General features: G+C 34.7%; 1 long non-coding RNA gene across 2 annotated transcripts; it reads left to right on the forward strand.

Annotated features, from left to right (window-relative positions):
* The first annotated feature begins 12624 nt into the window (after positions 1–12624).
* Positions 12625–25506, forward strand: LOC131052382 (uncharacterized). Of its 2 annotated transcripts, none has more exons than XR_009107333.2 (5): positions 12625–13173; positions 14036–14311; positions 14396–14573; positions 14891–14978; positions 25277–25506. It is a non-coding gene; the product is annotated as an uncharacterized LOC131052382 (long non-coding RNA). The 2 variants fall into 2 exon arrangements; XR_009107334.2 differs by having other exon boundaries at positions 14404–14573.
* The last annotated feature ends 680 nt before the right edge of the window (positions 25507–26186 follow it).

The following is a 26186-nucleotide window of genomic DNA, read 5'->3' on the forward strand; positions in this document are numbered from 1 at the left end:
TATGGTTCGTGATGTCGCCTCATGAATGATATTTGGATGCTTCACTGGAGGTAGGGGATCAACAGGAGGAGGGGGGACATATGGGCCCTGGACTACTCTGACTGCCTCCACTCTATTTTGGGGCATACTTAAACCCACACCCTAGAAAGGCTGGATGTCAAAGTAGTTCACATGTTTTCCTAAAACAAATGCAGCATACAATTTTTTTATGAAGTAGAAGGGGACATCAAGATTGTTGTTGGGTGGTTTGTTGAAAACCATCCACCAACGATCCCAAAAGTTTTTCACAATACCATCATTTGTGCACCATTTAATAGAAAATTTTATTTTTTGGGGTCTACAGGTTGACCAGTGCAGGGATTCACAAACAATGAGGTGATATCGGCTTTGGATATCTCGAGATCCTTGATCTCCTTATAGGACAAGCCATCCGCATATTGTTCCCTCATAGAATCTCGCCACAAAAGGATGACATTGTGCTCCTCAGACATGGTTTCCATACTCTTTATGATTGACGTGAGAGGATGAAACATTGGGTTTAGGCGAGGGATCCTACGATATACATCTGCAATCCCCCTCAATTCATTCAAATTTTGTGCAATTAAATCTGAATTGAGGGGGAGTTTGGCAAATGAGGGTTTGGTTGTTGCGATTGATCAATGTTTTCACTGTTATCCCCCATTTTTAACCTAATTGAATGTAAACAATTGAATTTAGTTAACAAACTTAAACAATTTTATATTTGATTTAAAAAAACCTAGTTTTCATGAAAAACAAATAAACATTAAAAAAAATACAAAAATTGAATGAAAATGATTGAAAACAATAAAAATCTTACCTTTCAATGTATTTTTTAGCAATTTATGGGCGAAAAACTGGATATCGGATCCAACCGGATATTGGATTCCCAAAAATCGCGTAGCCTGTGGGTTAAAAATAATTCACAGGCTGTCACAGTCCAAATATATTGTCTTAGAAAATCGGATATCCAATCCGATTTTCTGAGACAATATACAAATAAACATTAAAAAAAATACAAAAATTGAGTGAAAATGATTGAAAACAATAAAAATCTTACCTTTCAATGTATTTTTTAGCAATTTATGGGCGAAAAACCAGATATCGGATCCAATCGGATATTGGATTCCCAAAAATCGTGCAGCCTGTGGGTTAAAAATAACTCATGGGCTATCACAGTCCAAATATATTGTCTCAGAAAATCGGATATCCAATCCAATTTTTATACTTAAATTATTTTAAAATAATATTATATAATATAATATAATAATATATTATATAATATATTATTATATTATATAATATATCATATTATATAATATATTGTAGTATTATATAATAATATAATTATATATTATATAATGTAATAATATATTATATAATATATTATTATTTTATATAATATAATATAATATTTTATAATCTAATATTATATTATATATTATGTATTATATAATATATTATATATATTATATATTATGTATTATATAATATATTATATATATTATATATTATGTATTATATAATATATTATATATATTATATAATATGTAATATACAATATATTATTATATTACATTATATATTATATAATTTAGTTTTTAATTTAAAATTACAAATAAAAATCGGATATCCGATTTGCTTAGGTGTTTACCATGCCAAGGTGTACTGACACCCAGGCCAAGCAAAAAGTCAACACGGATTTTCACGTTTTTAGGCGAGTGGAGAAGGCTATTTTTTTTCACATCTCCACTTTTTGCCCCCCCCCTCCCCATGATCCTGCACTAACCCGAAAGCTAAAGCAAACTATGCCTAAGGCATATGAGGGGCATAAGCCTAGACTGGAGGATTTTTGAGCAAACCTCCAAGATAGTTTTGAAGTGAGAAAAAAATTATAACAAGTTATTAGTACCCCAAATAAGGGATCTCGAAATTGAAACCAATCTCCCTAAAGACTTGAGGGATGATGGAGACTTGCTTGATGTTGCATATAAAGAATAAGAAATTGATAAAAGAGCTCTCTCCCCAATAAGGTGGTTTGCAAACGAGGATGTGAATATAGAAAAGATCTCCCAAGCAGTTATCAATAGAACCAAACAATGGCTAAGTCAAAGGGTCAAGTCGAGTGCCTCAAAGGGAAAACAAAAGGAGTCTACCTCAGTCAAGGGGTTATAAGGAGTATGCTCGGAAGACAAGATTGAACTCAAGAAAGAATACATCTACTGACCTTGATGAAGAAGTGGGGCCCCAAGATAGCAACAGGGATCTAATGAGAAAGCTTAAGGAGAAGATGAGGGAGTTTGAGTTATTAAAGAAGGTTGTAGACCTGGGGGTGACAGATGGATTAGGAGCGGTGCCACTCGCCAAAGTCCTTCCACCAAGGACAACTATAGGGAAAGCAATAGGAGAAGGTGCTAAGGAGCAAGAGGAAGGAATAGAAATAGATAAAGATGTACCCACTCAACCTCCTCCAAAAGCTGCAGTGCAGGTTCCAGTTACCAACACCCCTGTACCACCATCAGTCAATCCAACCATAGGGCAACTTGGGATATAGGGATTCAGGTCGAGCACTAAGGAGGTAATTATTAGAAATGTTGAATCGGACTTGGACCAGGAAGAGGAACAACCCAAGGAACAACAGTCACTTGGAGGGGAGAAAGAACGAGATGAGGCAGACGATTTTCTAGGTGAAAGATTAGTCTTAACCCCTTAGGATCAAGAAGACCTCTTTAAGGACATAACTGTTGGGCAAGGTGGAACAGAGGTGGATGAGGAAGAGATGACATTCAACTAAGAGGTCAATGATAAGTTAGGAGAGTTGCATAAGCAACAACAGCTGAATGTTAATATTGCTCTCCAAACTAATCTAGCTCATCAAGTTGCTTCACCTCAAGATCCTAAACAAACAGACGCAGAAGAGAGGGATGAAGCAGAGGAACAAGCATATATTCATATTGTAACTACCAACATAGTGTCACATCAAGGTGACAAAGATGAAGATATATCACAGTGGCTTGAATTTACTTTTGAGAAGAAGAGGAGAAAGGTAGAGCTTCCTAAGGTGACATTGCAACAGGTAATCATAGAGGAGCTCCAAAATGTCAAGAAGCCAAAGATTGTACATCATATGTCAATAACAGGTTCCGGTGAAGTGGTTGCAGATGTGACAATTCCACTCTAGACTGAAGGTCAAACCTCTCCCAAATACCAAGTATCCCAAGTAAAATTGGGTAAGCAAACCAAATGGGGAGAGTTAGACACTTTAGAACTGGCCACCAGTGTTGTCAGGGGGCGCATGGAAAAGGAGCATACCTCCAACATAGATCTTAAAGCACAACTAGGGCAATACAAGAACTTGCTAATAGAGATGAGTAAACCTTTAGACTCTTGTAGGACTGACAACCTACCTTCAACCTCATCGCTGCCAGAGGGAGAAGTAAAAGCATTGATTGAGGTGAGACAGGTGGCTACTGCAGCCAAATCATGGGCTCAAATAAATGCTGCTAAGATTAGTTTATTTTTGCAGGATACCATGGGAGTATACCGAGAGGCAGTATAGGCAAGCAGAGCATTAGCTTCTTGTTCTATGCAATGGGAATGAAAACTAAACATTTTTAATAAATAGTTCTGAATTTTGAATAAAGTTTTGCATTTAGGAGAAGAGGTAATAATGGAGGAGGATCTCTTGGGAGGAGATAGTTGTAAGAACTTGCAATCTTATGAATACATTTTGGAACTGAAGATTGAAATGCTTCAGCAGTATGTGAAGGATGTGGCAGATATCTGAGTCCCTCTCCTTAGGGAAATTTTGAAATATGAAGAGTTTGTAAAGCATTTTCTCGGAGCTTTTGGGTTAGGGTTAACCAATACGGGGATCATGGAAGAAGAACAAGTATTGAATTAGTGGGACACATATGAGGCCCAACATCTAGGACCTCCAGCTTAGCTCGATGTCACACTGATGGACAGATATACATACCTGATTACCCAATGTGAATAAGTGGTTGAAATAGTAGGGGAGTTAGAGAAGGGGAAGAAGCATGCAGATGAGGCTTCGAGGAAGTACAAATTTAGAATTAAGCATGTAGCTGACCCTCCTATTCAAGAAGTTGCATGTATTATTAATAATTATAAATCTTATAAAAAGAAGTAGAAGATGAACCTATAGTTTCTAAAGATAGAAGGATTTATAAGAAGATATTTTTGCATGGCATCTCCACTAGCACTCCAACGGTAGTTCCAGCTCATGTTCCAGTTTTGACCAAAGTTCTGCATGACTACGAAAGCTTGAACCACATAGCATGGTCTTCGTAATGCTCATTCAACCTCCATTTTGTAGTAGTTAACTGGAGTATTAAGGCAAAAACTTGCAAGTTAATTGCGGCTCCTAGTTTTGAGTTCTTAATTTAGGTTAGATTTATTTCCTAGATAGTAGGGTAGAAAACTCTATAAATTGAGAATTTGGATTCATTTGTAGGGGTCCCCAAATTGATGATTTGTGACCCACTTAGAGATTTTTAGATTATTTTGCAAATTGTTAAGAATTTGAGTCATTTTTGTTACACATTCTTTGAAATTAATACAAGAAGCAGCTTGTAGATTGCCTTATCTACGTCTATATTCTACAAAATTGTTCTATGTAATCTGGTAATGTCTGTTATTTGGAATTAGCAACGTGGTTTGATCTTTTGTTTATTGCTTTATGAATCATATTGCGCACGTGAGTGGTGTATGAGAATTATTGTGGTAGGCGATATTGTTTATGATTTTATTTCCATAAGTCTATGAAATTGATGATTTTGCAGGTTTACTGGAGGTCCATTATTGAATACTAATTTGAATAATATTTGATAATTTCTTGGATTACAGGGAGCTAACTGAGTAGTTTGTTAATTTATTATTGAATTGGTTTCATTGTTGTTTTGTTGTTTCCTTTACTCTTCGCAGTTTATTTTCCAGAGTATATTAAATCATAAAAATACAAAAAAAAAAGAGGAAGTTAAGCCATCAATGATCAACGGGATTTAGTTTCAACCAGCAAGCCCCTTAACAGGCACAACCATATCAACCATTGGGTTGCCCATCACCGTTGTGACCTGACTATAGAGACCTTGGAGTAGTGAGTTTTCCTAAAACTTATTGCTTTTTAGGAGAGGTGGTGAGTGTTCACATTGGCTACCTGACTGTTGGCGGGTGTGTCCAAACAGTCGTCAACAAGACCTCTGAGACCAAGTGGAGTCGATGTCTAGTACCTGCAATCCTAAAAGCAATGCCAACCAAGATGCAACATATACAACAATATATCATAATTTAACAAGCAAGTGATAGAGAATTGCAACGCCATATCATGCTCGTAGTGAGTGGTATGACCTCATCCCTATCATGAATATATGAATGAGACAGTCACACACATCATAGCATCATCTCCTCTAATGTAATCATCAAGTGGGGTTAGCACAGTCATGATATAATCATAGTCCCATAAGAAATATAATCTATGCATGAGAAATGAGTACATCTAGATCACTACACATAGGTCTACCCATCATAATAGTCCAAGACATAACTTCATCCACATAAATCATAATGAATCCACCAAGACTATCAGTATAAAGAATGAGACAAGAGATATCAGAACATACACAAATCTAAAAATGTTTATCACATCCTCTCATAAAGGATGAGTCGGGTAGGGGCACTGCACCTGGAGTAATTTCTACATATACCAATAATTTCTTCCAAAGGAATTCTATTGATATCTTCTTTTCCCATTAAATTCAAAGCTTCTCTAGACTCATAATCAATTCCTCATAAGAAAATTGTTCGACTGATATTATCATTGAGTCCCTCAACATATCTTTTATATACAAACATGAATTTATCATCATAATCCTCCAAACTCTCATATTCCAGTTGTTTCATTTGAAACAATTCATCCTTCCTATCTCTTACTAGTCAATAATCTTGGTATGTATCCAAGAATACAGTTTCCATCTCTTGCCATGTTGAGATAGAACCAACTTGTAAACCCATAAACCATTTAAATGTTGATTCTTTTAAGGTAGAAGGAAATAAATTTAACTTCTGGTTATCAGATGTATAGTCATAGGTTTGACAAAGGACTTTAAATTCAAAAAGAAATTGATCGGGATCTTCAAAAGTTTTTCCTCTAAAAGTTGGTAATACTAAGGGAAAAATATTTTTCATAGGAGGCTCATGATCTCCTATATTCAAATTAATAGGTTATGAAAATGTCCTATTGGGTGGGGGATCTTCATCTACTACACGATCACCCATTTCTTCTTCGCATTGTTGTTGTTCGAATTGTTCAACTTGTTCTTCAAAATCATTTTGTTGTTCTTCTTGTAATTGATCAAGATTGTAATGTCTTGGAAGAAATCTTCCAAATTGATCTCCTCATCATTTGCTCAACTCTTTCCTTATCAACTTTGAGGCTTTAACTTTGGTAGCCATATTTTTTTAATCCCTGAGAACGGTGCCAAAAATGGTGGGCAAGGCTATTGATGTCACAACTTGCACCATTTAATTTCTTTTAATATCGAATCAGGTGTGTCTTAAAGCTATCTGCAATAAGGGTTTGGTTAAAGTTGGGGGTTTTTGCACCATAAAATATTGACTTAGGTTCGATCATACTCTATTAGGAGCTTTCAGGGTCTCTTTTCTACGACTAAATTCGAAGTCTAAAGATGTTGTACAAGTCTATGTTAAAGAAGATGAAACTAACCTAAGTAAGATTTTGGCTCTTGTATCAAGAGTTAAACAGGACACGATCAAGACTCATTCGTGGAATTATCTACTTTAAAACTAGAACAAACTTTAATTTCCAAGGAATTCAAATTCTAAGTTACATGATAAAAAGTAAATCTATTTTATGTTTGAATGAAACAAAGTTTATTTTACACTTTGCGAGAAACAAAATCTATTTTACGCTTGCAGAATTCAAAACCTATTCTATTAAACATTTGAAACAACTAAATTCCACGATTCAGTCTGATCAAATCTTTATTCCAATCTTAATTCCAAATTCCATCATCTCCATCAGTTATTATGAAAGAAAATACATGACTGGAAATGAAATTAAGCAAAACTACAAAAAGATTTTTAACAGTAGATCCTTTCACTAAGGTACTTCAGCATGAAAATGAATAACTATGATTTCTTTTGCAATCAATTTCATCTACTCAAAATCATTACAATTGAACAAAACATAATGTAATGACATCAATGCACAGAACATAAATGGAATTTAAGCAAAGATCACCTCCCTTCGGTCAAGCGGGCTCTGCTTTTCCTCCGGTGGGATTTGTAGCACAACTACTCTTGTATCAACTTCAAATCTTCATTGAAATAAACTTCCAAAAGGAAGTAGAACAAGTTTGCGAATTACAAAATATGAGACTCTAAACTGTTGGCTAAGTTACAGACTATCTAACTAACTAGCTAGCTTTCACAAGAAAGCAATGGGATATTTATACATATCCTTATTTTGATTCAAATGTAAAGTTACCTGCTTAAAATAGAGCAACAACTAAAAACTAAACTAAAGAAGACTTAACACTAAATTAATAACTTCAAATAGAAGTTAAAGTTCGTTAGAAATAGCCGATAGAAACAGAGTTAGCGGAGATCAAGGAAATCTCTCTAGTTAGAACAATCAGGGGTGTTCATCATTCGCATAGTGATTGAACTGAACTTCAAAACTCTTTGTCTGCTTGTTAGATTCAAACACATTTGAAAACGCATTTGAAAAAATAGAACAAAATAAAAAGGCAATCATTCTGAACATTCAGCCATTCATCCATATTAATAAGCAAAAAGAAACATTTAATCACAAGATATTACTTCTAATATACTTCCTAATTAGCAAAATATAATAGTAGAAAAGAGTAAATATGCATGCATTATATCTGCCGCCAGGCATAATAGTTCACAAAATATTAAAAGTTTTAAGTAGAAAGTATAATTAAAAGTAACATCATTAATGCTCATCAGGAAGGCCTTTTACTCTACTGTGAAGAGTAATGAGATCATTATCCTCCTAAATGAAGTCACTATGAGGAAGAGTTTTAGGCCACCTTAAAATTATAGGCCTAAAGTTTTTAACCAATTATCATTGATGTTCCTCCCGCACTTATCTGAATTGTTGTCATAATAGGTCACAACTAATTGCATATCAATATTGGCATATTGATCTATGGGTGGGAGCTTGAAAATTGTGTCAAAGAAGTCCTCATCAAGCTTGATGAGCGTCTTCTTTCCATATGCATTCTTCACTGATCTGGTTGTAGGGTCATACCTATTAGCCAGGGCTAACACAAATTCTAGATTTCGTGCAAACATGGGAAAGGTTGCCACTAGATGAATTCCACTGTTGATGGTGGGCTCCATTTTATAGGACATTGGCGGCTCTCTAACTCTTTTCAATAATTCTTCAAGGTCTACATTTCCAATTTCCATATCACTGATATTGTCAACATTGGATGATACAGGAGAAGGAGGAAAGACCAGATGGAGTTCTTGCTTTTGGAACTCCATTGTTCTTGTACTTGGCGAGGGCTCTGTCATTTGCAATAAGTACACTACAACATGAAATGTTTATCACCATATCGAGATGATTAGCCTCCATAGAAATCTCATTTGATAGAACAAAAGCCATCGATCAATCATAAATTGGTTAAAAATCACCAATTTTATGAGTGTGTGTATTAGGTGCAAATCAAACTTACAAGTTCAATTTGCACTAATATAAGTGAAATCAACAACAAGTGCATATCGGACTTGTAAGTCCGATTTCCACTTAAGAGAGGCAAAAAACAAACTAAGTGTATATCGAATTTATATCCTCGATATACACCAAGAGAAGACCACAAAATATCAAGAGGTGCATATTGGGTTTACAACCCCAACATGCACTTAGGAAAAAACACCATAAGAAGGTGCATATCGGGGTTGTAACTTCCATATACACTGCATCTTATTAAAAAATAAAACATTGACTAAGTGCATATCGGACTTGTATGTCCACTTTGCACTACTCAAAGAATAAAATTACATAAGGTGTGGATCGGGGTTGTAACCTCGATTTACACCTTAAGGGACCAATTTGGTGTAAGTTGAGGATACAACTCCGATCCACACCTAAAGAAACACACTTAGCAAAAAGCACAGTTAATATGCAAGGTGGCATCGGACGAGGTTATAAACTCGCTAGACACCGCAGTGAAGAAAGGCAATGGTGATGGTGGGCGGCAAGTTTGTAACCCTACCACACACGATTGAGCAAGGCTCTAGTGTATGGTGGGCTTACATCCCCAACACGCACCAAGGAATGTGCAAAGTGTAAAGTGTTGAAACGATGTGAGTCGGGTTTGAATCCGACACACATCGTAGCCATTTGCTTTGGTGTGTGCCAGGTTCAAAACCCAACTTCACACCATACAAAGCCACAATAAAACAAGTGGAAGGCAATAGTGATGTGGGTTAGGTTTGAAGGCCCGATACACATCAAAGCTGAGGCTTTGGTGTGTGTCGGGTCTTAAACCCGACCTTACACCAAAACTAGGGTTTCAATGCAATCAATAAAAAAGATAATGCAAGTTCCAATATCAACAATATTCATCGAAGTAAAATTTCAATGTATATTATTGATGTTAAAACTTTGACAAAGATCAAGCTTGTAATAAAATACGAGGATAGGGCAAAATTATACATACCACGGGTTGAGAAAATTCGACTTCAAAAGAAATTGCAGTGCCTTATGAATCTCCTTATGAATAATGAAAACAAATAAGGGCACAAATCAGTAATATAGGAAGAAAGAAATCCGATATGAATCGAACTCTCAAAACATTAAATGACAATATGTGATACATAATGACGTAAGTCCGATTTGCATAAAAAAGGACTTAAAAGTGCATTTTCCGGGTTTAAAACCCGATTTTACACCTAAAGACTCAAAATGATGTAGAGTCGAATTTAAACCCTGACTTTTCACCAAACAAGAAAAACTCACTCTTAAGTTAAAATTTGAATTTCAACTAAGAATACGAGATTTTTAAGATCGAACACAAAGTGTTCAATGACAAGTGAAGCGAAAAAAATGCTTCAAAACTCACAACTTAGAGAAATGAGGACAAATTTAAGAAAAATTTGTAGAGGGTTACCTTGTTTTCATACAAAACGAAAACAAGGATAACAACCTTATTATATTTTATATTAATTTAGATAAATTTTGAACCATTTAGAAATAAGTAGCAATAGAAAATATTTGATTAACCTCAAATAAAATTCAAAAGGATGATTTTGTGTAGGGCTTTAAATTATATCTCTAACATGTTTAAGGTTCATTAGATAGAATTAATTGAATCTATAGTTATTTATTTTATGTTTATAATTATTCCTCAAATCTTTTTAGCATACTTGTTAATCTAAACACAAAAGGGAATGAGTTTTATTTCAAAGTCTAAATTGAGATATTTTAACTAAGAATACGAGATTTTTAAGATCGAACACAAAGTGTTCAATGACAAGTGAAGCGAAAAAAATGCTTCAAAACTCACAACTTGAAGAGAAATGAGGACAAATTTAAGAAAAATTTGTAGAGGGTTACCTTGTTTTCATACAAAATGAAAACAAGGATAACAACCTTATTATATTTTATATTAATTTAGATAAATTTTGAACCATTTAGAAATAAGTAGCAATAGAAAATATTTGATTAACCTCAAATAAAATTCAAAAGGATGATTTTGTGTAGGGCTTTAAATTATATCTCTAACATGTTTAAGGTTCATTAGATAGAATAAATTGAATCTATAGTTATTTATTTTATGTTTATAATTATTTCTCAAATCTTTTTAGCATACTTGTTAATCTAAACACAAAAGGGAATGAGTTTTATTTCAAAGTCTAAATTGAGATTCTATTAATGTGAGTTGTTTGGTAGTTTTTATCCTAGTTGATTTCCTAGTTGAATGGTGTGGAAAACTACAAATGTGTGTGATGGGCATGAGTAGTATTCAATGACCATTAATTTTGTGGAAATATATATCAAATCTTTTTTTTTTTTTGAAATGGTTGTCATGTGAGTTGGAGTAGATGCTATAATAACTCTAATTCTTAGTGAAAGAATTTTATCCAACAAAAGGTACTGAAAGTAATGGGTGTTATTTGAATATTAGCAAAAAAATTAAAAAATATTTTTTGAGACCCTCTTTATGTTTGGATTATTTCAAACTTTTAAAAATTACATTACAAAGGATTTCATGAAGTATACAACAAGAACATTAAAAAGGTATATATATAGCTATATAGATTATATAATGGTAAAATACATTTTTTTATTTTAAAAATTTCATGACAATTCTTATTTAGATAAAATGTTTGAAAAATGTTTACGACTACGTAGCAAATGAGTTATCAAAATTATTGAAGGAGCTAGGGTTATAGTGGTCTCAAGTTCAAACCTCATTTTAGTCTTTCAATCGAAGTATACATTGCGACAAACAAGAATCCAAGCCACAATCACCTATTGCTTTTTGAGAAATAATGTGTTAAGTGAAATAGTAAAATAAGATTCTAAATGTATTTACTTATCCATAGGTCCTAAGATGAAAACCAAGAAATATTTAAGGTTTTTGGCATAATGGAGTTTTTGAAATCATGGATTTATCTTTGGAATAAAGGGGTATTTTTGGAGTCATAAACATTGCAATAAGGGTGCATTTTCATTCAACAACTTCTTATATTTGTATGGATCTTATACACATGTCTAAAAATCTTATTTTTGTTGATAATGATTTTAGAGATTGACACGTTGCATATGATGAATGGAGTTTAATAGGTTCAAAATAGAATTTGCGGATTCAACAAGAAGCTAGAGCATAATTGCCTTCTCCAACTAGTTATTTTCTAAAAGTTTGAGTGAATTGTGTAAAAAATTTCTTATAGGGGTAGATTATTTTACTTTTAAGGTTTAGTGAATTGGCATTGCAATTTTGATGTGTAGTTATAGCTGGTATATTTATTCAATTTTTGGTTTTTACTTTTGAACTTTCATGAATAGCAGACTAAGTTTTTTTATTAGTTTCTTATTGCAAGAGCTTATCACATTTTGCTTGATAAAGGGGATGAGAGTGTATTGGCCATGAATTAATTATTTGTGATTATACAAGTCGATGGGGCTTGCTAACACCAATAGTATTGAGCAATGTTGTTGAGCACCAAGGTAGATATGCCATACACACTAGTCATTGGTGATTTTATGATTTGATGTGGCTTGCTAGCACCAATAATATTGACCAAAGTGAGGTTAGTGGACATCAAGTAGACGTACCATATAAACTTTTGAATACTCATTGAGACATTACCGTTGATGTGGTTGAGAAAACTATGATTGTGTGTATGCTATAGTACACATATACAATAATAAAAGATGATTTACATGTCAAAGATAAGTTCATCATCCATATCACAACTCATTGAGATAGTGAGATTCTATATAACATATCATTATTAATTAATACTAATATGTATAATATGCAATTACAATATCATCTTTTGATCCCTTGAGAAACCCTTAGCAGGATGGAAATCAAACAAAAGAGATAACAAAAAAAATGGAAATGCCCGTGGTAACCAAAGAAACCCTTAGCATTTGGGTGGGTCATCGTGTCGGAGCCATTAGCTGGAAGGCCGCCGGCGACAAAGAATATCGCCCATAAAAGACTAGCCGTTGAGAGAATGCTAACTACAAAGAAAATTCAAATGGGAGCGTGAAAAAGCATTTGAATTTCAATATAAATATAAACAATTCAGTTTCATTCTGTTACAGACATTCTTTCTTTCTCTGATTGCCCCTTTCTCTCGATGTTCTGTTCTGTGATTCTCCTTTTCTGTCAATGTTCTGTTCTCTCTGTTTTCTTCAAAAAATTTTATAAATGTTCTGTTCTGTTCTGTTCTCTCGATGTTCTGTTCTGTGGTTCTCCTTTGCTTTGTTTTCATTTTTCATTTTTCTGGTTTTCAGCGTGCACGCTGGTCTGTCTGTCTTTTTTTTGGTATTACATTTTTCTGGCAGCGGGGGAAAGGTAGAGCAGAGGAAGAGGCAGAGCAACCGAGAGCAAATTCTTCTTCCAGGTAATCCTTTATAGACAAGAAAGATTTCATTATTGTTTGTTGCAAATCCAATAAATTCAAGTTGGCATGACAAACTTTGCAAGGAACTTTCATTTTGGATTGAAATTATTAAGTCTCAGTAGGTTTTTTATTCTCTTAATAGCAACTTCCTGATTCCTTTCTTGTCTTTTCTGACCATTCACACCATTTTCATCCTCCATTTGAATGGATTCAGTCCCAATCGTATCAGGTGGAGGAAATGGTGAAACAACCGCCATAACCAGAGTAATACAGATCACCTTTAATGGGTCTTTTCACATTTCCCATTTTGTGCATTTAGAGATCATGGCACGTCATGAGACCACATTTCTTTCAGGAATTCTGTCAAACAGTTCACGAGCTAAGCCTAGGGTTTCACATTCCTATGCATATATATCTGCCAGATCATTTCCAACTATACCGTCTGACACAATAATGTTAACGTAAAATAATTAAATGAGTTTTATACACCCTTAGTATTATTATCGTCTACCCTTGAAGCTGTAAGCCCTGCTTATTTACCCTTAATATTATAATCTTCGAAGCTTTTGCTGTTGCTTGCATTACGATGACAGTGATGGTTTTGACCTGTTTGGTTTTGGAGATAATTTAATTATATAATGTAATTAATACATTTTCACCTAATACCCATTAGTTATTCTTGAGAAAATTGATCTGTAGATAAAACATTTTAGATTTGGACGGCTATTTTTCTCTTAATCTATCAGGTTCCACACTGTTTTTATTTTTTTGGGGAATGAATGGTTTGGTTTATTTTCACTCATGTTTATTTTTAATCCTTTTGGCTTGAGTGAAGGACTAATGAAGTGAGATTCCAATCCAGGCATGAGATGCAGAACCCAGCAAGTGTTCATATAACTGATGCAGAGAGGAAGAAATGGGAAGTTCCTTATGACCTGCTTTGTTTATAGCAAGTAGCTGCTCTAGAAGGAAACCATATTTTCAAAACAGCTAACCCAGTGTTTGAATTCTCCGTGTTCTCAGGCAATGAGTTAATCTTCTCCTACACAGCTAACCCATTTGGATTTGCTATCAAGTGCGGATCCCATGGAGAGGTTCTGTTCAACTCTTCATATGGTAGCTTTGTTTTCAGTATCCGGTAATCAGCACAAGCCTTCCTACATCAGCTTCACTGTTACTTTTGTATGAATCGATTTATAATAGGAAGAGTGATTTTGGCTAGGTGAGCAGATACAAAGTTGTTGAGGACTTGGATGTGCTATCTGTACCATGACTGTAATCCTGTGGTTGTGCATGGAGATGTGCACTAATGTCACATGGAAGCTCGGATGTCTGATTTTTCTTAGCCAGACTCATGCAGAAGGAAGCCACCATGTGCTCTAGCGCGTACATTGTACTAGGTATTTACTTGTCACTGTCATTTAAGTTGTACATTTGAATTAAGAAAATTCAATGTGTATATTTTGATATAGGAAATAAAGCTTTGAGCCATTCTATATTTTTTTATCTTCCTATGTTGAGATTGAATATTTCTTTAAAAGTGATTGGTTTTTTAAGACGAGTAAAATGATTATAGATTCCCCCATGTTCCATACTTTGTTTTCCATACAAATATTTTGTAGGTTAAAAGCATGGATCACAAATTACTGTTCCAAAAGTCATTACTTAAAATTGTTCCAAAAGTCATTAATTAAAATTATTCTGTGATTAAAAACAGCCACATGGAAGCTCAGATGTCTGATTTTGCTTAGCCAGAATCATGTAGAGGGAAGCCACCATGTGCTCTAGCGCGTACATTGCACCAGGTATTTACTTGTCACTATCATTTAAGTTGTACATTTGAATTAAGAAAATTCAATGTGTATATTTGATATAGGAAATAAAGCTTTTAGCCATTCTATATTTTTTTATTTTCCTATGTTGAGATCGAATATTTCCTTACAAGTGATGGTTTTTTTAAGATGAATAAAATGATTATAGATTCCCCCATGTTCCATACTTTGTTGTCCATAAAAATATTTTGCTGGTTAAAAGCATGAATCACAAATTACTGTTCCAAAAGTCATTACGTACAATTATTTTGTGATTAAAAAGAATCATTTGATATTATGGATTTCGAAAGCCTAAATGTTTATTCCAGATATATTTTAATTAAATGTTAATTATGGAGTTCTATTGATGAACAACTATGTAATGGATATTTTTTATACCAGCAGTAAGCTGACACACAAGCTAATAAGGGGTTTGCTGGACTTTTACGTTCGTTTCCACTAGATGTAGTTCAACAGTTTATCTTAAGTTGTTTCAGATTCAAGGATTAAATCCAGTAGGCATATAACTAGGATTATGAACTTATTCTCACCACCAGATTAGCAACTTTCCTACACTGCCATGGATGATGTCATGCCATGAAACTCCATATAACACAATTCTAACCTAGAGATGCTATTCACATGTTGTAAAATAGCAACGCCACAGGTTGAAATGCAAAGCTATGTCAAGTATTATTTGACCATCTTATTCAGTTACAAATTATTAGCGTGTAGTACCTAGTAGTTATGAAGGGGAAGAGCCAAATCATGTGCAAAATACAAAGATAAACTCATGTCCTGATGCACATCCAAATAATGTAGTACCTAGTAGTTGAAATTGCTAAATACAAGAAAAGTTGTATGGACAGTTTTTTGCCAGTTGCCTTGGTTTTTTCCATGTTTTGAAAAGGTGCAATATCAATTGGTGGTGCACCTATATTGGCAGCATTCATACAATCTCATTTGTGTTGCCATTGTCACCAAAATTGCACCCATGATGCTCAAGCTGAAAGCTCATCAATCTTGTCAACCATGGGATGATTTTCGAGCGTGTGGGTTGCCTATGATGGAAATCAACCTCCAGAGTGATTTCCGTCGTAGGCAACCCTATAAAAAGGAAAACTGGTTCTCTTTGATGAATCTCCTGTAAATTAATCTCTGATGGGAAAAAGGATAGAAGGATAACTGAAATGAAACCTATCCTAAGAGGAGGTTTTGCACCAAATGCAAAGACTTGCTTGTAGCCCCTGAATCACAATTTATTTCAGAAAAAGATGTTTGTTCACAACTCAGCACAAGATGCTCAATACATAAATGTTTCATGAAAAGGATCTAAGATTTTAATGCTTGTTTGAAGGAAAAATGTCTATCTCCACAACTCCCACACATTAAAACTCATAATCACAATCCATGACCTGCATTAAACACATCATTCCTGCATGCATTCTAATAGGAATGAGACAAAATTGAAGGATTTATAGGCAAATCACAACAATTATATCAAAATCATTCATCGTAAGATGAGACAAGAATGATAGGAGAAGGAAAACTACTTTTATTCAGTAAAAAGGAATTGCTGCTATTACAAATCTGGAAAACTGAGTTACAAATGCCTTCTTCAGCATGAAAGAGCTGGAAAAGCTACAATACATGCTCCAAGGAAGAAAAGAACTAGAGAAAAGAAAGAACACGAGACTTATAGAAAAGAATGTTGGTTTTAGCAATCAGATTAGCAATATAGAACAGAAAATCAGAGTGCAAAGTAAATCATACGCATAACACACATGTACCCTGGGATAACCTCCCTCTTGGAGGTGAAAAACCTAGCAACAACTATCTCAGATTGTATTATATTAACCACATAGTAGATTTACAATATAGCCTTCTAGGGCACAAGCACAACTTATCTGAGATATAACAATTTGAAGAATCAAATCCCTGTAGCTCAATTTGGCAGCCCTCAGTTCGTTGTCTTTGTATGAAGTTTACTCAGCCTTGCAAGATGTTCGCACTGGGTTGTAACTCTACTTCACTTGCTGAAGATTGCAGATCAGAACACAAGGGTAGATCGCTGACTAGTAGTTCGCTCACAGCTGGAAGGAGTTTGCTGACCTCTAGATTATGTTCGCTGATCTTCCAATCAAGTTCGCTGACTTCTAATACTGATTCGCTAATCACTGACTACTTGATGAAGATAGAGGATATTCGTTCTTGTGACCTCAAGTCACTTCCTTTATATACATGCCTTTAACCCTTATGCCTAGGTCGGCCTTGATGCCAAATTACAAATTCAATTTGCAAATTACATAGAACCTACCCAAGTTACAAGTTACATATTCAATAGGTCTTGACCTATTGAATTACAAGTTACACAATGAATAGGTCTTGCCCCATAACCCTTATAAGTTACATAAGTTGAGCGCCCAAATAGGGCCTGCCCTTAACATTCACAAGTTACATTGATATCTATCTGGGCCCAGCTCAATTACAAGCTATCCAAATTGGGGCTCAGCCCTAAACATTAATCAATTATATCAATACAATTAATTTTAAGGCCAAGGGCCACATTAAAATTAATTATGCTAGGGATTTGACCTAGCTACATTTCAACAAAGAATCCCTAAAAGCAGGTGATTGAAGAGCTGGTAGTGCCTCCTAAATCTGAGCCGAAAGTGATTGCTTTCCACCTTGTCTTTATCTTCAAATCTGCATGATGAAGCCTTGGGTCGAATTTGAACTAAAGCCATGCAGAAAGGAGGTCCAAACTGATGGTAACTAGAGGTTGACTGCTTCAAAGTTGTCCTCAACTGATGGTTAACCCATGAGGGGTTCATAACTACACTAGGACTGCTAGAACTGCTTCAAACTTCCCCTTTTTGAGGGCCAAACTGATGTAAACTCAGAATCCCACTTCTTTTATCTCAAACTTATACTTGCACTGCTTGATGATGACTTAACAGATTGATAGGTTTGTGTACTTTGAGCTTGAATTCGAACTTGAGGTTTACCTACCCTCATGAAAGTAGGGTTTCTAAGTTTCTCTTCACTGATTTTCCTTGACCCGTATGACATTCTCCAATGATTATGTCTTCAATTAGATGTATGATTTTTGAGTATATTGACATATGCTTTATCAAAGTAATAACTTAGAACCCTTTCTTTATGACTAAGATTAATATCATTTCTGCTACTTTATCATGACATAAATTTTCATTGTATTGCTTTTTAAATCATCTCTGTTCTGATGACTGTAAGAAGCCTCATATCGTGTGGATTGACCATTACATTGACTGCTTGACTGTAACAATACCCTTCCTCTTTTTGACAGTTATGAAGATTGACATGAAATTTACTAGTCATGACCTTACTGTCTTTACATATCTTGATGGCATTGTGACTGTCTTGGCTGTGTCTTGAACATTTGAATATATTAGTAATCACTGGTTCTTTTAGATATGATATCACCGTTTCTTGTTCACTGAATGATGGTTACCGCAATCTCGGTCTGTGATCTTTTGCCTGGTAACTCAGACCTACCACGACTATAGCTCACCTTACCCATCTATCTCCTCTCCTAATAAGCTCCTTGGTTGATACAAACTCACCTTGTATCAAGACTGTTTAATGACTACTGTCTCATGATTGGTCTATCTTTGGGAGATCTGCTCACAATATAAAACTGCTTTATACATGTTATGATAGTTATTTTCATTGTTATTGGACAGTCATCATTGTAGGAACTACCATTGCTTTTCACTGTAACTATCCATTGATCTTATGTGTCTGTGACTGTTATACTTACTAGGACTATCATTAAGTTTTTGGGAAACACCAACCTTGCTTCTTTGACTGTTCATATGCCCTCTTAGCTCTAATGCTGGCATTCCCATTACTGCTCTTTTGTTGAAGACAGTCTTCATAGTCTCTATGCTAGGTGCTTTTTATCTTGCGTTTGTAGTTTAATGATGACAGACCATTTTATTTGCAACAGTTTCTGTTGAATAGGCTCTGTCATTATGGATGATCCCTTTATGGCTATAATCTTCTCATGTCTTTGACTATCTTTGTGACTGTTTCCTTGATGTGGGTGCATGCTGGGAACTATCTCTTCATGAGCCCTTGCCCATGAGGCTCTGCTTGCAAGACCTTCATAGAGACCTCTGATCTCCATTTGTTCATCTCATGGCTGGGAACTATCTCTTCATGAGCCCTTGGCCATGAGGCTCTGCTTGCAAGACCTTCATAGAGACCTCTGATCTCCATTTGTTCATCTCATGGCTGTGGCTTTTTTTGAATCCAATAATGACTATGATTTGTCATTATCTTGTCTATAACCCTGCACTCTTTAGTATGATTGTAATGTTGCATTTTTTAGATGCTGCAACCTCACCTTGCACCTCATATTTTCCAGAAACTCTTACTGCCTTAACCCCATTATGCCTTGGACTGCTAAATGAGTATACTCTAAGGCTTGCTACTCTAAATGGGCTGCCCACCATTCATTATTGATACACTTTGTGACTCTTTTTCTGGAAGGCTTGAGGCTGCTCCTTACTGCTTGTCAGGCCCTAGGACTGCTATCTATCTATACTGATCACTGTAATTTCATTTGGTTTTCTTTACCCAACTTTTATCTCCTGGTTTGAATCCTTTCTACAACTGTGACATGGAAACAGTTCATGCCCTTGCCTGCTGTTATATAAACTCTGCCTTTCTTTGAATGTGCTCTGTTCTTACTATGAAGTAATGAATGCCTTGAATTTTGAACCCTTGTCTTGATCTTGTATTGGCCTGCTATCCCTGTTTTGACAGTGATGAGATCGCTGTGCCTGCAACTTTTACACCTCATTATGCCTCATGACTGCTAAATCAAAGTTATTTTCAGACTTGCCCATACTTTACATTCCTTGAGTATTTATGCCTCTTGTACAACATGATATAACATCATTAATGGCCTTCAATACAACAACTAGGCCTTTTAGGGTGCACAACAGAGTGTGATTGCAGATGTAAAGGAACTGAAGTGGATCTGCCTTGGAATTGAGTGCTGTTATCAGATCAGTGCATTACCTGTTGACTTCTAAATCAAAGTTATTTTCAGACTTGCCCATACTTTACATTCCTTGAGTATTTATGCCTCTTGTACAACATGATATAACATCATTAATGGCCTTCAATACAACAACTAGGCCTCTTAGGGTGCATAATCTCTGTCATATTGTTGATTTGACTGCTATAACCCAGCTCAATATAGTCCTTTGATCAATGTTCATGAAAAAGCTCTTTGTTGTAGGCCTTCACATTGTTTTGTCTATCAACATGTTCACTTTGATGCATGGATGGTCCTCTATGTACTGTTACAGTAATCCTTATGGCTGCTTCTGTCACATCACTGTGTTTACTGATCATGCTTAGAACTTACCAGGTCTTGAGTTTCTTTGGTGAAGATTTGACATTATCACACTGTGATTATATCCTTGAAACGGCCTAGCTTTTGTTTGATGATTTTAACTGTGATTTTCATGCTCTCCATGGCTGTGACTGCTCTGTTCATGGGCTTATGACTATCATGCTTATTCTTGTTTTTCTACACCCATTTCTCCTTTGCTTAAACCTTGCACTATGAGCTATCTCAGACTTAGGGCTAAGTCTGTTATTATGCAGAGATCACTGTGCACCCTTCATACCTTTACCACTGTATTTGCTCTTTTAACTGATTTGGTTGCCATGGCATATATTTATGAGGTTCATCACAGTCTTTCCATCTTTGGGTTAAGGTGCTGCTCTTCTAGGCTGTCAAAGGCTCTCTCTTGGCTGTTGTGGACAGTGATATCCATCTTTGCTGTCTTTATGCATGCATCCTTTGACTGCTATTTAGCCTTCTAGTGGCTGTCCTTTGTATGCAACAGGGTATTGTCTTTCATGGTACTCTATACATCATGCTACTCATATAAGCCTTCATAGGGTATATGTCTATATTTGAGCGATGAAACCTTCCTTTATTTTACTTTGTCAATTCCTTGCTAAAGATTTGTTGGGTGTCTCACCATTAAGGACTATATTTCCTTATATTGTATGCACTCTTCATTAACTTCTAAGTTCTCGAAGCAACCTTATTTTTAGCATACGTAATAATAGAAATATTCTCGTAGGCTTGAAAAAATGAACATCCCATTGATGAATGGCAAAGAGAGGGTTTTAGAAAGGTGGAACTGACCTTTTATGAGCTGTTTGTGTGCATGATCTCTACATGGCTTTGCATGGACTTGATGCGGATTCAAGAAGATATATCCCATGTGCCCTGCATGAACCTGACTCCATCACATCCAACCTCTAAGAATAAGCTGTTAATGACACTTCAAACTACTGATGCATTTGAGTGAATTCTTCATAACTGAGAGTATACATCAGGTTCAAACATGGGTTTCTCTCTTTAAGTTATTGCTGGAGATCTGATCATTATGGTGACCATTATGGGTCTGTATCAGCAAGAGAAACTCCATAAATCCAGCTTTCATGTATAATAATTCAAGCTCATGTTAAGTAAAAACCCAACTAACTTATGCAACGTGTAAAGCTTTATTTCTTTTAAAAGCTTTGTTTCCCTCCAAAGCTTAAGACCGAATTTTTTCAACTTCATGCTACATGGACAACTCTTATCTTGAAATTCCAATTTCATCTAATATGAAATTAATTTATTTGATCTTTATTTCAACATGGAGAGTGCTTTTTGTGGACCTTCTCAAATATGATATAAATAAATCCAAAACGTTATCTACTCCTTTATTTAAACGTGACCATTAGCTTGACTTCAATGATCTAAGGCTTTGGAGGTAAATTTTTGCCATCTTTAGAAAGTTTAAAACCTTTTAAAACTTCATTATGAGCTCCAAACCTGTATAGGCTATTTTTCTCCTACATACTTGAAAAATAGGTAACAGTTGCGTTTTGCAAAATGAATCTACTTGTTCAAATTTTACCGTGGAAATGCCAAACCCTAAGCTCATAAACACTTCTAACTGTTTTATCTCTAATTCCACTCGCTCTAGTCACCTTTAGATGATAAAAGAATAGGCTTGAAATCTTGCAAAAACGTTACTGAATTCAGAGGCAGCAAGAAGCTCAGTGACAGTGGTAGCAAGTTTTTGGTTAGGTATTCATGTGTGCGCAAAAGAGTTACCAGACAAGTTGATCAATCAGTTTGCACCCAATAGGCCTACTGCTAAGAAATATGTAATTCAGCAGCAAATAAGCTAACCAGATTTGAAAATTGACCAGATTGGCAAAAATGTAGATTGATCTATCTAATTTCACTAGCATCTTTTATGTTGATTGATATAATTTAGATCATATCATTTAGTATTGAGATGTTTGGAATGTTTTGAAAATTTATTAGGTGGCTACTATTGTTTTTTCATTAAAAATTAGTTTCACAACCATTTGTGTGATAAACTTTGGCTCATGCTACCTTGGCTCGTGTTCATGTTTTGTATTTGTTATGAAACACACAGGCTTTAACAAACTATGGTGGTTAGAAAAAATAAGTTTACAGTTGATCTCAAAAGTGATTTTAAAAAAAAATAGTGTTTTGTTTGCATGTCAATATCATGTCTATAGATTGGTTTTATAGAAGCAATATTTTTGTTGTAGATTGGAGAGAGCTTGAATAAATAAGCTATTTTTTTGTTATAGATTAGTGTTAATTTGCAGTGCAAAATGTCCTTTTGCCAAATAGATCTTAGATTTTGATTTTCTATTGTCGACCTTAACCTAGTAGATATTGTCCATTCATAGATGCCTGAATCACTTCACTTACAAATCTGGTGATGCCAAGTGAGTCTTCTAATACAATAGAAAAACTTAGTTTCTTCATTTTTCTTAGTCACTAAACTGCGAGATGCTATATACATATTAGTTTCTTGATTCTTCTTAACTAGAACCGGTTACTTTTCATTGTCATTATAGGGCTGATAGGTAACCCATGAGCATGACATATACCTTGACAGCACTAACTAAAAGAAGTTATGAGCAAACCTTTTACTCAAGCCAAACTTAATTAACTAACTAAAGGGTCCTGCTACAGCTTCAGTGCAATGGTAAAACCACATAAAGAGCAGATTCTTGAAAGTGCTTCTATCATGGACAAACTTCACACTTCAAATCCATTAAGTGATATTTTACATTGAGACATTCTCCAAAAGTGGTCTCTTTAGATTTGAGTCCATCTGAGAACGGATCTACAAGAGAGCCAGAGTCTCCTCCGTTACCTCCACCTCCTCTTTCACCATCCCCACCATCATCTATTATTGTTTGCAACTTTGAAGAAAAAATTTCACCTTGCAAAATTTTTATAACTGTTTTCAAATTCAAACAGTTTTCTATCATTGTGATGTTTTTTTGGTTTGTTTGTGGTAGTTGTAAATTGCATGAATCTTTTAGCATCCTAAATTTCATTTTCTGGATTGGAGATTACCTCTATTATCATTTTTACTTGCAGCATTATGCTGATCTTTGTCCTCTCTGATCTATAGCAGACTATGCTCTTTTTAGCAATGACATTTTTTCCCATGAACCTTTGGCTCTTCTTATTGCACACTGGCCAATAAGGACTGCTCCTGACTCTCATTTGACCGTGCATCTTCCTTTGTTCATTTCCCTGAGCTGTCAGGACTGTATTTGGTTGCTATTTGGTCTCACAAAAGCATTCCAATGTTTCTCAACACATTGTCTACAATTAGTATTTGTTACTGCTCTTTGACTGTGTCAATGGCTATTATACTTTCTTAGGCACTGCTAATGCTCTTTTCTATGCTAATGCTCTTTTCTATTTGTCACTATCCTTGGATAGGGTTTATGACAATGATATGAAGAACTATGGAGTGTCTTCTTACACTGTAATGAGCTTGTGTGAGGGCTGCAACAAACACTAAACTGTTCCATTTCTTTGTACTAAGTACTAACACTATTTGATGCTTTTTATCAATCATTGTCATGAGGCTGCTAGATGACAGGGTTTTCATTCTTTGATTTGCCCTTGACACTTAGATCTTTATCTTTCCTTCCTTTGTGCTGCTCCTTTTTAAACTTTGATGCTCTGAGTCTATCTTTCATGACTGCTATTAGGCTTCTTGAGGGCTAATGTCATCTTACTGTAGTTTACTATTCCAATCCTCTGTTCATTGCCTTAACAGTTGATGAACTCACTGTCATTAATTATTCTCTTCATAATTCTTTGATTGTTGGGACTGCACTGAAGGCTTTGATACTGAACCAAAAATTTATGGTGATAAGGCTTTGATACTAAACCAAAAATTTATTGTGATAGTATCCTCAGATTTATAAGTCTTTGAAAGCTCCAGACTGTCATACATGTAATCCTCATCAAAAGGACTGCCATATTGATTCTTTTGCTATGAAAACTTTGTCTTGTACCCTAAGGCTGCTATCCATGATCTCTATAGACTGTCCTAAATATGTTCTTAATGCATTCTTCGCTGAGACAAGGGTTTTGTGTTTGACTGTGACTGATTTTGACTGATGTATGATTCAGGTCTGCAATATTTGTCTTTTTGGCGCATTTCTATAGTCCTTGCATTGTTACCATTGATGCCTTTTTGTGCCTTGGGAATGCAAATCTCCTTTGTATTTTTCATCCATTGTTCCTTATGTGCTAAGATCACTTTGTCACTGAATGCTGCAAAATTCATCTCTGCCCTTTTGTACTGTGAACACAAATCACTGCTATGAAGTCACTGTATTTGCAGGCGTGTCTTCTCAACTTTGAAAGCCCGCCATATCTATTTTAGCCTTGCTCTTCCTCGCATGATCATATACTCATTGCTTTCACTATCTGGAACTAGGGTACCTTGACTAAAAAGTCATTTCATGCTTTTGAGGTTGTGATATCTTATGACTGTAATAATAGTTCATGATACTGCACCTTCTTTGTTTTGTGCTTTGATGATCGTCCAAATGATTCCTTTTGTTTTAAATCTAACCTCCACTTATCTGAGCTTTTGAAATAAGTTTGAAAGCGCGAACACCATTAAAAAAAATAAAGAGACTAACACGAGATCCGTGCAAGTTCACATAAAAGTTCATTTTTTCGTTTCAAAATCTATTTTTAACCTGGGGGCAAAAAATAGGTAACAATGTTTATTTGGTTTGTTTGTGGTAGTTGTAAAATGCATGAATCTTTCAACATCCTAATTTTTTGGATTGGAGATTACTTCCATTATCATTTTTACTTGCTATATTATGTTGACTAATTTATGGTTGAATTGGTATGACAGGGTGGCAGACATGTAAAACAAGATCCCTGAGTAGCTTTTTGAATTAGTTATTTTTCATCATGGTGTATTCAAAACAGCAAGAGATGGAATTAGGCTTGCATTATTTTTTTAGTTATGTTTTGGTCAAGCATTTTGACTTGATAGCATTGTAACATGTACAAATACGATGTTTAATAAAAAAATTATTGGATTGGAAGGGGTTAAAAACCCCTTCTAAAGACTTAAATGAATAGTCTTGAGCAACTTTTTGAATTAGTTCTTTTTCATCATGGTGTATTCAAAACACCAAGAGCACCAAGAGATGGAATTAGGCTTGCATTATTTTTTTAGTTAAGTTTTGGTCACGCATTTTGACTTGATAGCATTGTAACATGTACAAATACGATGTTTAATAAAAAAATTATTGGATTGGAAGGGGTTAAAAACCCAATCTAAATACTCAAGGGAATAGTCGAAGCTTAAAGAATGGTCAATAGGCCAAAGCCATTCTTTAAGATTTGTGTCTCATTTTCTTTGCATTTTTTTTATTAGCTTAATTTTTATTTAAGCATTTATTACTTTTGATTTCAGCATTGAAGTTAAATTTCACAATTTCGAAAATAAATTTTATCATTTACCCACCTTATCATGAATTCACTTTACTAGTACAATATACATGATAATATAAGAATTTCATGATAATTATATTTCATGATAATATAACTAACATATCATAAAAGATGACAACGTAACATAACCATCATAAATAAATATTCTCCAAGCTATTCATTTTAAATAAATAATATTTTATAAATTTAAGGTAGTTATTGCATGTTGAAATTCTTTAAGTAAAAAGAAAATCGTGATTGCAAAAAGGTTAAGTAAATAATATTTTTTTAAATTGAAACATATAATGATATATTTTTTTAAA

This window comes from Cryptomeria japonica, chromosome 9 (genome assembly GCF_030272615.1).
Source record: "Cryptomeria japonica chromosome 9, Sugi_1.0, whole genome shotgun sequence".
NCBI classification, from domain to species: domain Eukaryota; kingdom Viridiplantae; phylum Streptophyta; class Pinopsida; order Cupressales; family Cupressaceae; genus Cryptomeria; species Cryptomeria japonica.